The 16,182-nt window shown below is 48.0% G+C and overlaps 1 protein-coding gene across 2 annotated transcripts in view; it reads right to left on the reverse strand.

Annotated features, from left to right (window-relative positions):
* ZDHHC7 (zinc finger DHHC-type palmitoyltransferase 7) overlaps positions 1–7,726 on the reverse strand; it is a 31,696-nt gene extending 23,970 nt beyond the window's left edge. For both annotated transcript variants that reach the window (XM_037516278.2, XM_037516281.1), the window contains exon 1: positions 7,684–7,726. The gene's annotated coding sequence lies outside the window, so the exon portion shown is untranslated. The remainder of the gene's footprint in view (positions 1–7,683) is intronic.
* Between the last annotated feature and the right edge of the window lie 8,456 nt (positions 7,727–16,182).

A 16,182-nucleotide genomic window follows, 5' to 3' on the forward strand; every position in this document is an offset into this window, starting at 1 on the left:
CTTTTTCTTTCTGGCTTATTTCGCTGAGCATGATCCCTTCCAGCGCCATCCATGTTGCTGCAAATTGCATGAGTTTATCCTTTTTGAAGGCCGAGTAATAGTCCATGGTGTTATATAAACCAGAGACACACTCCAGGGGGGAAGGAGGGAGTAGGATCAAAACAAGGGGGGCGGGGATTGTATGGGGACTATAACCAAGATGAAAATGCATATTGTGCAAAAATGAAAAATTATATAAAAAATATATAAAATTTTTAAAAATAAATTTTAAAAATGTTAAAAAAAACCCTGAGTATTTACCATCCGACCTGAGCTCTGTGAAAAATCAAATATTCTTTAAAAAAAGAAAAAAGAAAGAAAAATCAAGTACTCACACGCCCTCCCCGGCCCGTGTTCACAGGAACCCCGCGGGCTTGGGGAAAGGACGAGCTCGCACCACCCGTCCTGGTCCGGGGAGGGGAGGAGCTCGCACCACGTCCCCGGGCTCACGGAGAGGATGAACATCCAGTCACCTTCCTTGGGCTCCCTGCAGGAGCGAGCACTCGCACAACCCTCCCTCAGCGCAAGGAAAGACGGAGCAGTCACACCACCCTCCCGGGTGAGGCAGAGGACGAGCGCTCACGCCCCCCCCACGTGGAGGCCACGCTCCTGCGCTGAGCATCGGAGAAAGGACTGGACATCCTCCTCCCTGGGTGTGGGAAAAGGATGCCCTTCACCTCACCAACCCTCGTCTCAGAGAACAGACTGGCATTCACATCACCCTCTCCCTGGCCCAGGAATGACACGGCGGCACTGCCCCCAGCAGAGGAGGAGGAGGAGCGCTCACCACATCTTCCCTGGGCTCGGGGGCAGGACGAGCACCCACGGCGCCCTCCCTGGGCTTGGGAAAGCGCGGGAATTCGTAATAAATACCCTCCCCGGGTGAGGGAAAGGGATGGGCATTCACATCCCCCAGTCTTGGCTCAGGGAACGGGCAGGCATTCACAGCCCCTTCCGTGGGCTCAGTAAGGGACAAGCAAGCAAAACAAAACCGACAAGCATTCAACTGCCCTTCCTGAGCTCACAGAAGAGACAAACACTCCCATCACCTGCGCTGGACTCCCTGACGGGAAGAACGTTCGCACACAACCCCTCATCTCAGGGAAAGGTAGAAAAATTCACACCAACCTTCCTAGACTCAGAGAAAGTGGAACTTTCGGACCACCCTGGGGTGGAGGGGAACACAGGCCATCACACCACCCAGCCGGGCTCTGGGGAAGGTCAAGCGTTCACACACCTTTCCAGGCACAGGGAAGGACGGACAGTCACGGGTGCGCCCGAGGCTCGGGGTGGACGGGCGTCTACACCGCTGCCCCTGGCTTCAGGGACAAGGCGCGCCTTCACCACACCCCCTGAGCTCCGTGAAGAAATAAGCCCACCCCTCTCCCCGGACGGGGAACGGCTGCTGCGTACTCTCAGCACTTCCCGGGTCTGAAAGACCAGCCTCCTCTTCCAGGGGAAAGGGCGAGGAAAGGGCGAGCGTTCTGGCCACGCTCCCTGGCTCGGGGAAGTGTGAGCTGCGCACCGTCCTCCCCGGCCTCTGAAGAAGGATGTGCATTCACCCCATACTCCCTGGGCTCTGGAAGAGACGAGAACTCACAGCACCCGCCCTGGGCTCAGGGGAAGGACGAGTATCCACTCCACTCTCCTGGGGCTGAAGTAAAGGACGCGCATTCCCATGACGACCGGCGGGGGAAAGGCTGGGTGTTCACACCACCCTCCCTGCTCTCTGGGAAAGACAAGCGTCCACAGCTCCTTCTATGGGCTCAGGTAATGGATGATCATTCAGAAACACAAAAATAAAAAAATAAATCACACGCTTTCAAACCACCGTCCCTGGGCTCATGGAAAACATTCACACCAACTGCCTTGGAGGCCATGACAGGAAGCGCACTCCCACAACCTTCCCTCGCCTCGGGGGAGGTCCAGTCTTGACTGCCCTCCCTGGGTTCAAGCAAAGGACCAGTATTTACATCCCCGTCCAAAGTCACAGGTAAAGTGTTCACACCACCACCCATGGCCTCAGGGGATGAATGACTATTCCCATCACTTCCCTGGTCAGGAAGGGATAAGCATCTGCATCTTCCTCCTCGGTCCTGGGGAAAGGCTGAGCGTTCAGACCAGCTTCCCGTGGCTAGAGGAGAGGCCAACCATTTGAATCACCCTCGCCTGGCTCAGAGATAGGCTGAGCATTCCCCGCCCTTCCTGAGCTCTGTGAAAGGATGAGTATTCACACCACCCTGGGTTTGGGAAAAGGATGAACATCCACATCATCCCCTAGGGCCTGGGGCAAGGAGAAGACTGACCCCACACTCTCTGGGTTCAGAGAAAGGACGAGCGTTCATACCACGCTCCCTGGGTTTCTGTGAGAACAAGCATTCGCGTCACCCCCGCGTCCAGCTAAAGGAGGCATGTGTTCACATCACTTCCCTGCAGTGTATTTACTGCCATCTGTGATCTTAAGTGTTCCTTCAGCCCATTTACAATGATGAAATATTTAGTTTGTGCTTTCAACCCTACATAATTCATGCATATGAAACCACTATTTTTTCTCAAATTACTAAATCTAAAGAACAGAATATTAACATTTCATGAAGAAAAATCAACAGAATATTAAGCTAAGTAAGCCAAGACTCAATAATAAGCTGGCGCGTGATCCATGCTGTGAACAGTTTACTTATCTAATCTTTCTAGAAAGGCCTTTCACGCTGAAACAATCACTCTAAAACAGTATTTGCACACCCATGATCAAAAAGATGGCAAACAGAGATATGCCAAGAGGAGCAAGGGCCTGGGAGAAGGGAGGAGGCAGCAAGGGTGGCTCCACAACGAGCTGCCCTGGCTCACCAGCTGCTTTCAATCCCTCACTAGGTCCCTCTCCACAGGGCTAACTGCTCTGGGGCCCTCCTCTATCTACATGTGAGCTTTTAGGATAAGTCCCATGTAAATCAAAAAGTATTTATCTGGCAAATTCTCAAACTCCAGGTACCACAGAGTGTGGCTGTGGGAAGGTCACACAAACGGCCCCTGCACCCGCCGCACCGTGTGGCTCTCTTCCCAACTCAGTGCCGGATGCCATTTGCTGTTTGCCAAGGTCAAAAAACAGGATTTACCCCTCACTTAACTCTTTCCCCCTGCTCCCCACCTCTGAGGTGTCAGGGAATACTGTGGGCTCTGCCTCCAAGCAGACCCAAAGCTGTCCTCCCAGCCCAGATCAGGGCACAGAGCCGACCCCATCCTAATAGGTCCTCTTCCCAAAGTGGCTGCTCTACACATCACGCCCCACCAGGCAGCAAGTTTCCTGTCAATCAGATGCTGCCACCCCTCCAAGGGAAGCTGACAGGCGGTGAGATTAAGCCCAAAGGCGGCCTGCTGGCTGTAAAGCTGCCCACCTCACCCCACCATCGCCACCCTGGCTGGAGGTCAGGTTCCTCTGGTGTCACCTTAGAAGCTCCCCAGACCATTGTGTACACTGCTGTTGAATGAATGGACTTGAGGGAGAAACAAAGTAATGTGAAGCCCTCAGGAATGTGCAGGAACAGGGAGAAGAGCAGAAGGGGCCAGCAGGCAGGGGCACTGGGTGAGACAGTGTGGGCAACCTTGGAGAAAAGGCACAGGAGAGAAAGATGAGAGGACCCAGGGGAGAGGGAGAAGGGGAGGAAGAGAGAAAGCCACTTGCAGGGATTTTTCTGGGGAAGTCTTGGTTTTAGGGGAACCCCCTGTAGCACAAGGTGCACAGTCAGCCTCAGAGGCGTTTACACCTGCACCAAAGCTTTCACCCCGATGCTGTGCTAGAACAGCTCCTGACTCTGAAAGCCAAACAGAGCACTTATAATCTCAAAATGCCAACATGGTAACTAAACCCTCAAGAAACCTAAATCCAGAAGTAAAAAACAAAAACCCAGCATGCCAAAGCTCTGTGCGTGTCCTGGACAGGTGAACTGGAATCAAGAGTGAATCCCAGCCTCCCATCATATTCCCCTCTATGGGGCTCCTGGTTCAACACAAAAGGAAATTTTAAAACATCAAACCCAAAATACTGTGGACACTGGACACACTAACAATCTGCTTAGCCCTCACTTGCAAGCTGATGACAACATAATACTAGAAAATTAAAGACCATTCACTGAACATCCACTGTGCCAGGAGCTTTACATTATTACACTGTTTACATTTCTTTTACTCCTGCCAGCACTGAAGGCCTTTACTAGCTCATTCTAGGGATGGGGAAATGGAGCATGAGAAATGAAGTAGCCTGCCCAAGTTCACAGCCAGCACAGGGCGGAGTCTGCACTGTTTGGCCACCACAGCACTTGCTCTTCCAGGAGTGTGCTCCCACTTCAGAGGAGCTGGATTCAGAAGCAGCATTCTATAATGAACAAAGTGAATGTGGGCAATGTGGAACTCTAAGAATTCAAAACATTTCCACACAGAAATGATCTGTAAGAAGCCTGTCTCAAGAAAGACTGGAAGCTTTTGTACCCTGACTGGCCCTACGTGCTGGGCACTGGTGCTGCCAAGGGATTGCCTTCTCCGATTGCCTTCTCCGCTCGCAGGGAGGAAGCATACCCCCAGCCTCACAGGATGGCCTCTTCTTCCCTTCCCTGACCAGCCCAGTTCAGGCAGCGCCCCTAAACACAGGGATCCTCCTCCTCTCTCCCGCAGGACCAGTGACACCTGCAGCCCTACCCACTCGGTGAGTGTCCTGGACAGGTGCCCCACAGGCACCCCACCTGCTTCAGTTACCATAAAATCCCAGCACAGGCCACAAACAAAACCTTCCAGCCTTGCCCCAGGGTCCAGGCTGGGTCCTCGCGGCTCCTGTGCGTGCACTCATTCCCTGCCCCTCGGCAGCCTGCATGCCACCATGCTCTGGCCTGCTGGTTCCTCCAATTGGAAGACTCCCACTCTCCACCCAGCCAAGTAGTCACTAGCCAAACATTTACCAAGCACCCACGAAACCCAGGCACCAGAAACTGACAAGCACTTTCACAACTGCCAAGTGCTGTCCAATGTAAGGCAGATTTTGGCCTCATAGGGGTCTGCACCTTATTTGACCATTGCTAAGAGTCCCTCAAGAGTGAAATGAAATAGCAGGTGGGGTTAAGGTTAGCAAGACAAACGTGTGTTTGCAGATAGTGGCGGAGAAGTCAGTGAGAGAAAAAGGCAAGTGATAGTAGATGACTAAGTGCCTGTCCCATCACAGACAGACCCAAGCATCACCACCAGGAGGAAGTCCTCTCTTCTTCAGTAGCAAAGGGTAGATACTCGGTAGGTGGATATTCAGCTACCGAATCAAGGTGGAGAGAGCTCTCGCAGGAAGAGACAGTAGTAAAGCGAAGAATTATATTAACAGGAAGGGACCACGGAAGAGGGTATATAGTCAAGAATTTAACCTGGCCTTTGTCTTCGGTCAACAATAGGAAGCAGGGCAGAGTCTGGCCGCAGCAGAGAAACCAACAAAGGGATCTAGGGAGCAGCTTCAGGTCAGGCAGTGTCAGTTGAGCAGGAAGCTGAGACCAACCGTGGGCAATCTTGGAAGCTGACTAACTCCTGCAGTTGCCCTACTCTTCTCAGATGCGATCGTTAACACTGACCCCAGACAAGACAGACTGAGGACAAGAGGGAGGAAGAGCTCGTGTTTAGGCTTGATACTTTATGCTCTCCTCTATAAAACAGGCATGTGTCATTTTAATTAAAACATGTCATTTATAATTAAAACATTATTTTTAAGAAACATCCCTCCCTCCCCCCCACCACCACCAAAAAGTTGTTCCAGGGAAACTATCTTGTAGAGTCATTCAATACCGATTCAAAGAGGGAAGCTCTGGGACCATCAGGAAAATCACTCGATTTATGATTTTTTTTAAAGATTTATTTATTTATTTATACAAGCACTGGGTACAGTCAGAAGCGCGGGAGGGTGAGAGAATTCACCAGAGCCAGAGGGGAGAGCAGAGCAGGCAGAAAGACCAAAGTACACTGCTGAGGGGAGCAGTGGGCGGCAGGAGAGGTGCCATGTGGGACCCTCGCTCGGCGTCCGGGGATGGAACAGGCGCTGCAGAGGCTGTCGGCAGCTTCGCAACCCAGCACTCAACCGCTGCGCCACCGGGAAGGCCCTCATGTTTTATTTTTATTCCCACTTCCCACTTCCTCAAATTCACAAGGATTATATTATTTGTATATCAGGGTCCCAAATCAGCAGGTAACAGTTTCAGCAAGAAAGTAAAAGTATGTCCATCCTTTTGACTGAGTCAGCTTTATTTTCATATAAAGTTGCTTTTACTACTTTCTCACCTAGACCCTTCTATCCATGCTAATGCTCTTCCTTTCTAGCAGAGAAATTTCTGCTTGTATAGTGTATGGATTAGCAAGGCTGTAAAGCTCCAATTCACTCACTGTAATCTGAGGCAGGCTCCGAACTATTGATGACAGAATATTTCTGGGTACCTCTTTACGCACTCTGTCTTGATAGGCGGTATCTGCATGAGGACTTCCAATTGTTTAATGAATTCTTTGGGAAATTACTTTTTCAGTCTCTTCCTTCACCTCTAAACTTGGAAGTCAGTTTGAACCTGCCAGTCTGACTCCAAAAAGTACCCAATTCAAACACCACTAACACTAGCCTGACACTTCTGTTTCCTTTTCCAATATCCCAAGAGTCTTTCACTTTAAGCAAGTTCTAACTCCCTAATTTGCAAAGTGACTTTGTAAAAGGTGACTTTAGGGCAATAAAAGCCACAGCACAATATGAAAGACTAAACTCAGCATCTCTGAGGTAAAGAGTTGAGGAAGAAATGTATAGCCAGCTAGTGAGACAAAACAACAAAACTGATAAGTAAATACATGTGCACTAAGCACACACACAATCACTGGAGCATGCTTTTGGGCAGCACTGTATACACCAGGGGAAAAGCGGTGACAAGGCAGCTGCACCAAGAGTTCATACACGTCAACTTAACTACCATAATAAACTGGTTACTCAGAAGCTAATCTAGTGTATTCTGGAGACTCGTTCCCAGACGCAATGACTCCTCGGGAGATGACCCTGGGCTGCAGCAAGAAAAGATGTAGATAGCGTCCAGAAGGTTGACCCAGTAGCTCCACAAGCCCTGCCAAAGATCACTGTGAGAGGAAGGTGAGAGGAAGGTAAGAGAAGACAAGAAGGGAGGAGGACAAAGAAGGAAAAAGTCGGGAACTTTAAAAGGAGGGAAGAAGCGCTGCAATGGCGAAGCCTCGGGCGGCGTGTGGAAAGCCCATCGTAAAGACGCCTATAAACAACTCTTTACAACTCACACCTGGGGTTACAGCCCCTCTCGCTCCGGCCTTAACCACCACCCAGGTGTTAGTAATTAGAGGGAAAAACGGTGGCCGAGAAAGTGCAGCGTCACGCCCAAGGTCAGGCAAAAAGCTAGGGCTGCCTTCCGGGCCCTACCCCGAGGGACCACGACGGGGTGGCAAGCAGACACCTGGCAGGGAAGGCAAGCGTGGGCGCAGAGGTAGCACAGAGGTGCCCCCGAGGAACTGGGAAGGTCGCCTGCGCGCGGCAAGGTGGAGGAGAGGGGTCAGGAGGTGGAGGGGCGGGCGGCCGAGGCCCGCGAGTGGCCGGGGTCCCGGGCGTGAGCAGCCCGCCGCCGCACTCACCCGGGGCCCGGGCGGGGTCGCCGGGCGCTGCGGCTCCTCCCGGTCGGCGGCGACGGCGGCGGCGGCTGCAGCGGCCGAAGCAGGGACGCATCATGCGGCCGCGCTCATGGCCGGGCCGGAGCGGACCCCGCGGCTCGGCTGGGCTCGACTCGGTGCAGGCGGGCCAGGCGCAAGGAGGCGGCCACCGAGCGGCCGCGGGAGCACAGGACCCAGCCTGGCGTGCGGGGCGCGCGACCCCGGAAATAAAAGCGCGAGGTCAGCGGCGCCGCGCTCGCGCACTTCCGGCCGCGCCGGCCCCGGCCACCGGGAGGGGCTTCCGCCGCGATGGGCGGGGACTTGTTGGCCAGGATCCCCACCCCGGGACCCAATCTCTGAAAAACTGGCAGTTCCGCGAGGATGGCAGGTGGTAGTCACAAGCTCCTCTGGCTAAAATAAAGGAATCCATTCAAACTCGGGGCTGGGAAAGAACGGATGGGAGCTACGGGCCGCAGCAAGGTCCAAGCCACGCCGTTAGCTTGTCAAACTCCGTCCAGAATGCAGGGGGAGGAAACCAGACCCCAAATTCGAAATCTTATTTCTGGCGTCCGGTCCCCTCTCAAAGGGTCGTGACGCTAGGTCATCCCAGATTTCCTAAGTGCTTTGAATGTAGACATTGCTTTTATTTCCTTGGAGTTCCTGGGACAATTTCTCCAGGGCTGGGAAGTAGGTGCTCAGTTAAACTGTTGTTGCAGTGATAAGCACTCTCTAAATTGTACCGTTGATGAAAGCAGTAATTATCTCACTGCCTGCAACTCACCCTCTCGCTAATCACTTCTCCTTCTCACTTGGTCCCGGAAACTCTCATTCCAGTTACACTTTTGGAAGTAAGGAGCGCAATGCATTAATCATTAAAATTCCACTTTAAACGTTTAAGATTTTGTTAGCGTGTCTTGTACTTCTGAATTCAAAATGGCGGTATGCATCCAGTCACTTCTTGGCAAGCCTTCGATTTCCTTTGGTGTCTGTTTTGGGATTTGTTCCCACAGGGGAGAAAAATGAGATAGGCTTTGCACCAGTGGTCAATTCTTTTTTTGCTTAGGCTTATAAAAATGATGGATAGCTTTCTATAACACCAGGACTGCAAGTGACTGGTGAATTTGAGATATCCTTGCATGAGCAAGATTAAAAAAATAACTTTAGGGGCCTCCCTAATAGCGTAAGGCACTATGAAGCACTCCACAGCCTCTGCAGCATGAGTTCGATGCCTGGTCGGCCAGAGAGAAACCCACATGGCGAAACAGACCTCTGCTGTCTCGCTCCCTGCTCCCCTAAGCAGTGTGTTTCAGTCAGTCTGTCTGTTCTGTTCCCCACTCTGTCTCTGGTGAATCCTCTCACACACACACACCCCCTCCACATCTCTGGCCTGTACCCCAGCTCTTGCATACATAAAAAAATAAATCTTTAAAAAAAGAAAAAGAAAAACATAACTTTAAAACAAAATTAAATCATGTCTCATAGAAATATAAACCTATGTCAAGGATCTCATTTAACTCGCTAATTAATGAGAAAGTATGTAAACTGATACAACAGGTTCAGAGACTGCAGACACAGCTAGGCAGTCCCATAGTGCTGAGAAGAATTTACTTCATAGATTAAAAAAACACACACTTCTTCCACAGAGGGAGAGAGAAGTCAATTGAACTTCCACCAACAAGATTAATTTGTATGTCCAATATCTATGCACTAGAACCAGTTGGTTGCTTTTAACTCTCTTCAACCAATATAAATAACCTTTTAAAAAGGAAAAAAAGAAAGATCCCATAGAGCGAGATAAGCTACAAAGACATGCCAGATGCTGCCCATTTGTTCACTGATGACACCCAAAAGTCTTTTTGACTCATTTCCAAGTCTCGCAAAAAATGAAGAGTGCAGGGATCCTCACCCCATAAATCTCCTTTGTCTCCACAGTTGCTTGTGATGCCTGTGTTTTTAATTACCAGGACAGCTTGTTTATTGTAAGTTTAAAATTGCACCCTTGCTAAAGGAAATAACACAATAAAATCATTGATTAAAACATTGAACAGGGATGCAATCATTGAGGAAAGAAATTCAACCGTTATCAGGGATTTTCATCTTTTTCTAAACAGAATTGACATGTGGTCTTCTGCAAGTCATTTCCTCTCTCCAAGCCTCAGCTTTTTTTATCTCTAAAATATGAGATAGACTTGATTTGTAAGGCTTCTTCCTGTTTTGAGACTGTGGTTCAATAGTCATTGTTTTCTGCCTCTCTCTGATTTCACTGAGGCCCTAGAAGCATAAAACCTCCTACACGGGAAGACCTCAGAGGGATAGGAACATCTCATCTGCAGCATTAATTCTCTTTACCCTTCATGAGCTAGTTGCCAGCTCCCCATTCATCCCATGAAATAGCTTTTAAATTGGAGATTCTCGGTTGTGAAAAGATGCTCTGATGAAGATGCCAGGAGATGTCATTTTTTACCCAGTAAGTGGACAAAGATAAACATTTGGTAATACTCCATGTTGCAAGTCGGACCAAATTGGAGCCATTGTAAATTCCAACAGCTCTCTGCAGAGCAAGCTAGCCTTAAATAGCAATAGGAATCACAAAAGTATAAGTGTATATGTCCTTTGACCCAGTCATTCTACTCTTAGGAATGTGTCCCACAGACTCACCCAAGTGCACAAAGATGTTTGCACTTGAGTATTTACAGCAGCATATTGGTAGAAGCAAAAAGCTGGCTTCACCCATGTGCCAGTCAATATATTCAATAAAGTATCTTGTACACACAGATGGAAGGCTGCTGTGCAACAGTAAAAAGAGAAAGAGGCAGATTTTTATGAATTCATATGCATGGTCCTCAAGGCATATTAAGTCTACTATGTGAAACTGTGTATTTGTATAAAAGAGAGGTTGTATAACAATGAGAAAACAGCATCAAAAACAGTACCAAGGTGGGTACAAGTCACTGTCTGTGGGCTCTCACACTGTGGGTCTCTCACAATTGCAAGACCATTCCAGCTCAGGGAACAACAATGTTGTTTATTTGACAAACGGGAGATTGAGAAAAAGGAGAGTTTCTTTTTTTTTTTTTTTTACTCTTTTTTTTTAATAATAAATTTTATTTTTATATTCCCCATACAATTGCAGCCCCCCCATTCTGACCCCAATCCCTCCCCTCCCACCCCCGCCCCCCTAAAAGTGTCTCTGGTTCGTAGTTTTTTGTTGATTTTGATTTTCACTTTCTTATAGTTATTCGTTTTCCTGGTCCCTTATTTAAGTTTTCTAGATTCCTGCTATGAGTGAGACCATCCGGTATTTTTCTTTTTCTTTTTGGCTTATTTCGCTGAGCATGATCCCTTCCAGTGCCATCCATGTTGCTGCAAATTGCATGTGTTTATCTTTTTTGAATGCTGAGTAATATTCCATGGTATATATGTACCACATCTTCTTGATCCAGTCATCTATTTTTGGGCATTTGGGTTGTTTCCAAAGCTTAGCTATTGTAAACAGTGCTGCTATAAACATAGGAGTGCAGGTGCTCTTTGGAATGGATGTTTCTGTGTCCTTTGGGTAAATACCTAGGAGTGGAATTGCTGGATCATATGGAAGCTCTATGTTTAGTAGGTCCAGAAATCTCCACACAGCTCTCCATAGTGGTTGGACCAGTTTGCATTCCCACCAACAGTGCACAAGAGTTCCTTTTTCTCCACATCCTCGCCAACATTTGTTGTTGCTAGTTTTTTTAATATGTGCCATTCTCACTGGTGTGAGATGGTATCTCATGGTAGTTTTGATTTGCATTTCCCTGATGACAAGTGATGTTGAACATTTTTTCATATGTCTGTTGGCCATTTGCATTTCCTCTTCAGAGAAGTTTCTTTTTAGCTCTTCTGCCCATTTTTTGACTGGATTATTTTCTTTGTTGTTGCTGAGTCTCATCAGCTCTTTGCAGATTTTTGTGATCAGTCCTTTATCATTAGTGTTGGGTGCAAAAATGTTCTCCCAGTTGGTGGGGTTTCTCTTTGTTTTTGTTATTGTCTCTTTTGCTGTGCAGAAGCTCTTTAATTTGATGTAGTCCCAGCTGTTTATCTTCGCCTTCACTATCACTGCTTTGGGTGATGTGTCTGTAAAGATATCTTTGATGTGCAAATCACATAGTGTTTCGCCTATATTTCCTTCTATATATTTTATGGTTTCAGGTCTTATGTCTAGTTCTTTAATCCATTTTGAGTTGATTTTTGTGTATGGTGTGAGGTAGTGGTCAAGCTTCATTCTTTTGCATGTAGCGACCCAGTTTTCCCAGCACCATTTATTGAACAAACTTTCTTTGCTCCAATGCATAGTCTTTGCTCAAAAAGGAGAGTTTCTAAGGCCACAAGTGGCCAGCTGTCTCACCCCAAGGAGTGTCTGCAGGGTCCAGTAGTCCTGAACAAAGGCTACTCATGCAAGATGGCACCATCCTGTCAATGAGGGCCTAGAGCTGGTGGCACATTGGCAAGCAGTGGTCCATGGACTCACACAGGTGGGGCCACTGAGGTGACACCACAGAAACCCAGAGCAACAGTCTGAATGCCAGAGGGACAGCACTAGATGCTGGACTGGAAAGCAATAGATATCACCACCACCGGGAGGCAGTGCCCTACAATCAGAAGCAGTGGACAATTCCCAGAGTATCAGTCACCTGTCACCTATCAACAGGTCTGGCCACTAGTGCCAGTCACCACCGGTCATCAGGAAGTGGTAGACACACCAGTGAGCTTTTGGTATTGACCAATAACCAACAGTTCTTTGATTCATCAAGCTGAGGTTAATGTGTGCTCCTTGCGAGTGATGTCAGGAGCAAGACCTGCCCGTTCGTTCTATGGCTCCCATAACCTAGTCCTCTTCTTGTCCCAGGCAGTTCCTTGTCTTAAATGCCTGTTGGTTCGTACAAGTGAGGATCTATGATGTGCTTGGCACCATGCTAGGTGCTGCAGACACATAAATGAGCAAAACTAGATGAAGCTTAGGGTATAACTGAACCAGTGAGGGCACAGTTACATATAGCATGCTCCCAAGAAGGAAAAGGATGTTGTGTGTAGGAGGACATACCAGGAGCATTGTCTGTACTGGGCACCCGTAGAAAGCTCCTTTAGGATGTGAGCTGTGTAGGACATGTGGGAATTTGACAAGGGCAGAGGAGGAAGGCTCCAGACCAAGGGGTAGTTACGGAAGCCCGATGGTAGCAAGAAGCATGGACTGTTTGAAGTTCTAGAAGGGGTCATCGTGTGGAGGGCCATCACAGAGTGGCTTGAGGCTAGGCTGAGAGCTTGGAAGGGGCTTAGTCACACAGGGTCCTGACAACCAGATGACGGAGTCTGGCCTGGTCAGGGGCAGTGGGAGGCATTGGTTTTTAAAGGTCACCCCAGCTGCTTTGTGGAGAACAGATTGGAGAAGGGTAAGGACAAATACATAGATGAAATGTCAACTAATAATATCTGCTTAGAGAAGCGGTCTATTTAGAAAACTCCACATTTTGCAACCACCATAGCATTATCTCATGGAAGCTAGACAAGAGGATCTTTAAATCTGCCCCACTCATTACTTACAAAAACAGGAATATGTACCTTCACCACAGAGCTAGATCTCCCTCTCAAAGAGTGGTCAAACAGCATCAGCAAGAATGAGTCAGGCTGCTGTGTGTACACTTGATATGTTATGCACTGAGAAGGACCCGTGCCAGTCATGCAGGACTGCTGCCCAGAATGTGCTACTGAGTCTCTAAGGGAGAATCAGAAAAATCTGCAAGACAACTGGCCTCTACTCTAAACAAACATCATGGTCTTGAACAACAAAGAAAAAGCTGGGAACTATTCCAGATTGAAGGAGAGAGGCTTTGAAGATGGAGGAGAGGGCCATGAGCCGAGAAATGTAACACTTCTGGAAACTGGAAAAGACAGGAAGTGATTCTTCCCCAGAGCCTCCAGAAGGGTCTCAGCCCCACTGACACCTCAGTTTTAGGGCTTGACCTCTAGAACCTAAGATAATAAATTTCTGTTAAGTCAGGAAATTTGTGGCCATATATCATAAAAGGGTAGGGGAAATGGATATGGGGGGAGCATCCAGAATGCAGAACTGAGGCTAAGTTGCATTACTACTGTCTTCATCTTATATGATGGTCTTTTTTTTTTTAAATAGAGGCATGTTTTATTTATTTATTTGTTTGTTTTGTTTATACATGCACTGAGTACAGTCAGAAGTGCGGGAGAGTGAGAGAATTCACCAGAGCCAGAGCGGGGAGCAGAGCAGGCAGAAGGACCGAAGTACACTGCTGAGGGGAGCAGCAGGCGGCAAGAAAGGTCTACACGCCATGTGGGACCCTCCTTCAGTGGCTGGGGAGCAGCCAGGGATCGAACCGGTGCCGCAGAGGCCGCAGGCAGCTTCGCAACCGAGTGCTCAATGGCTGCGCCACCGGGGAGGCCCTATGATGGTCTTTTGGACTCATCCTATAATAGTAGTTTTGGATACTGATTCAGCCATCCAATAACTAAACTATTCTCCTGCCTTTTTCTTCATACAATTTCACAAACTATCTTAACAAATGCTTTGTCCCAAATATCTGTTGCTTTCCCTTGCCTGTCCAGAATCTATGCCCCTTCTCCTAACATAAGCATCTCAGTTTTGGGTACCTCCTACTTTTTCTATTTTCCACTCAAATAGCTGGGTTGGGCTGATCCCCAGATATGGCCAATCCAGTTATCTAAATAACCTAGCCTCAGAGATTGGTTCAAGGGGATAAGCATATGGGTGATATTGGTCCATCCTGGGACTTTTGCTGGAAATAGTGCAGGAGATAATGCTTTTTTTCCACTGCTAACTTCAAATCATTTTATAAAGAGCACCTGATCTGAGAATGAAATCAGCTCAGAGAGAAGCAGTGAGTAGAAAAGCAAAACTGATTTCTGATACCATTTACATTCTGGAACCTCCCGAGCTTTTCACCCCCAGAGCTTTTCAGTGATGTGAGCCAGTATAGTCCTTCTTTAAAAACAAACAACAAAAAAACCATTTAAATTGAGTTATGTCACTATAATCGAGAGAATCCTGGTAAGTACATCTTCTGGGTCCAGATACACTATTTTTACCATAGTTGTTTAATTTGTTCTACACATTTCACAACAGAAATAAGGCTAGCTTAGTATGATTTGGTTTGTTATTGGGGCTTCCTCCTCTGAGGGGTCACTAATAATTTTTTGTGAGCAAACTGTCCTGAGTTTTCTCAGGCCCTGTGTCAAGTTCATTGGTTAATGCTTTGCAGAACTTACTTTCTTCTTCTTTTTCAAGAATGGTCATGGCCTCTGCCTTTCTTCAACTTCTGGCAAGGTCAGAAAACCTATAATGAGAGAGAAAGAGAGGGCACTATGACTCTCTTTAGAAGAATATTTCCCCCAAAGAAAATCTGACCCTGGATGTGCTTAGATTTTTCAATATTCCTGAGTAGCTGACATCACCAGACTTAGGTCAGAGCATAAGTTAATGTCTTGTGCCAAGTTCACTCCCAGGACTGGGGGTGGACCTCCTTTAGCCACAGGTACAATCCTTCTTTGTTCCCATACTATCTGCAAGATGGGGCTCATATTCTGCTGGACACAGGGCAGAGCCTTACAGGGATCAAGGGCATGCCCACCTATCTCTAGTGCCCAACGTGGAAATGATAGTTAACCTTATACCTAGTTCACAACAAGCTTAAAACCCCTGGAGATCCAGTTTCTCTGACATGACTACACCAAGCAGGTCAGGCAAGTCTGGAATGGACCAGAAGCAGCTATGGCACTGCAGACCGCATAACTTGTGAAACTCCAGGTCCCAGCTTCTGCCTCCACCTTATTCCCTTAAAGTGTCTGACCAAGTCTTAACTTCACCAGGGCCTCTTCACCAGGAACAGCAGCTCCACACTTGACACACAGGGTAAACCTGCTCATCAGTCCCTATTGACATCTTTTCTGCTTGGTGGCAGGACAGCAGCTCCTCCTGTATTTACTCCTAGGACTTCAGCCAACACCCAGCATTCTGAAATGGACATTCAGCCCTATTTCAGATGCCACTGGATTTACTAAAAGAGGAGGGGACTTTATTCTTTCATACCAGCAGCCGCTAGAAGGAGCACTGTAGCTCTGCAATGTAGCTGGAAATGTCTTTCAGAGAATTTGAGGTCTCAAGGCCCACACTTGGGAAGGAGATTCTGAATTTCGCTAGGCACTGAAGCCAAACTGGACATAATCCCAACATTACTGAGAGGGGGTGTCAGTTTACATTTCTATACTTCCTTTCCCTAGAACTAAAAAAAGGTGACATTCTTATTTTTACCTTTATTTTTTAAGCGAAGAGATGTGCGAGAAACCAGTGGTCTGAAGGTCGTGTGCACAGAGTTTGCTCAGAAGACCCGCCTACAACTTTTGGAGCAGCTGAGGTGGACTCTACCCGCCTGGAAGATGCACGCTTACAAAAATAAAGGGGCT

The sequence above is a fragment of the Talpa occidentalis genome, unplaced genomic scaffold (genome assembly GCF_014898055.3).
Source record: "Talpa occidentalis isolate TD23 unplaced genomic scaffold, MPIMG_talOcc4v2.1 talOcc4.17, whole genome shotgun sequence".
Classification (NCBI taxonomy): domain Eukaryota; kingdom Metazoa; phylum Chordata; class Mammalia; order Eulipotyphla; family Talpidae; genus Talpa; species Talpa occidentalis.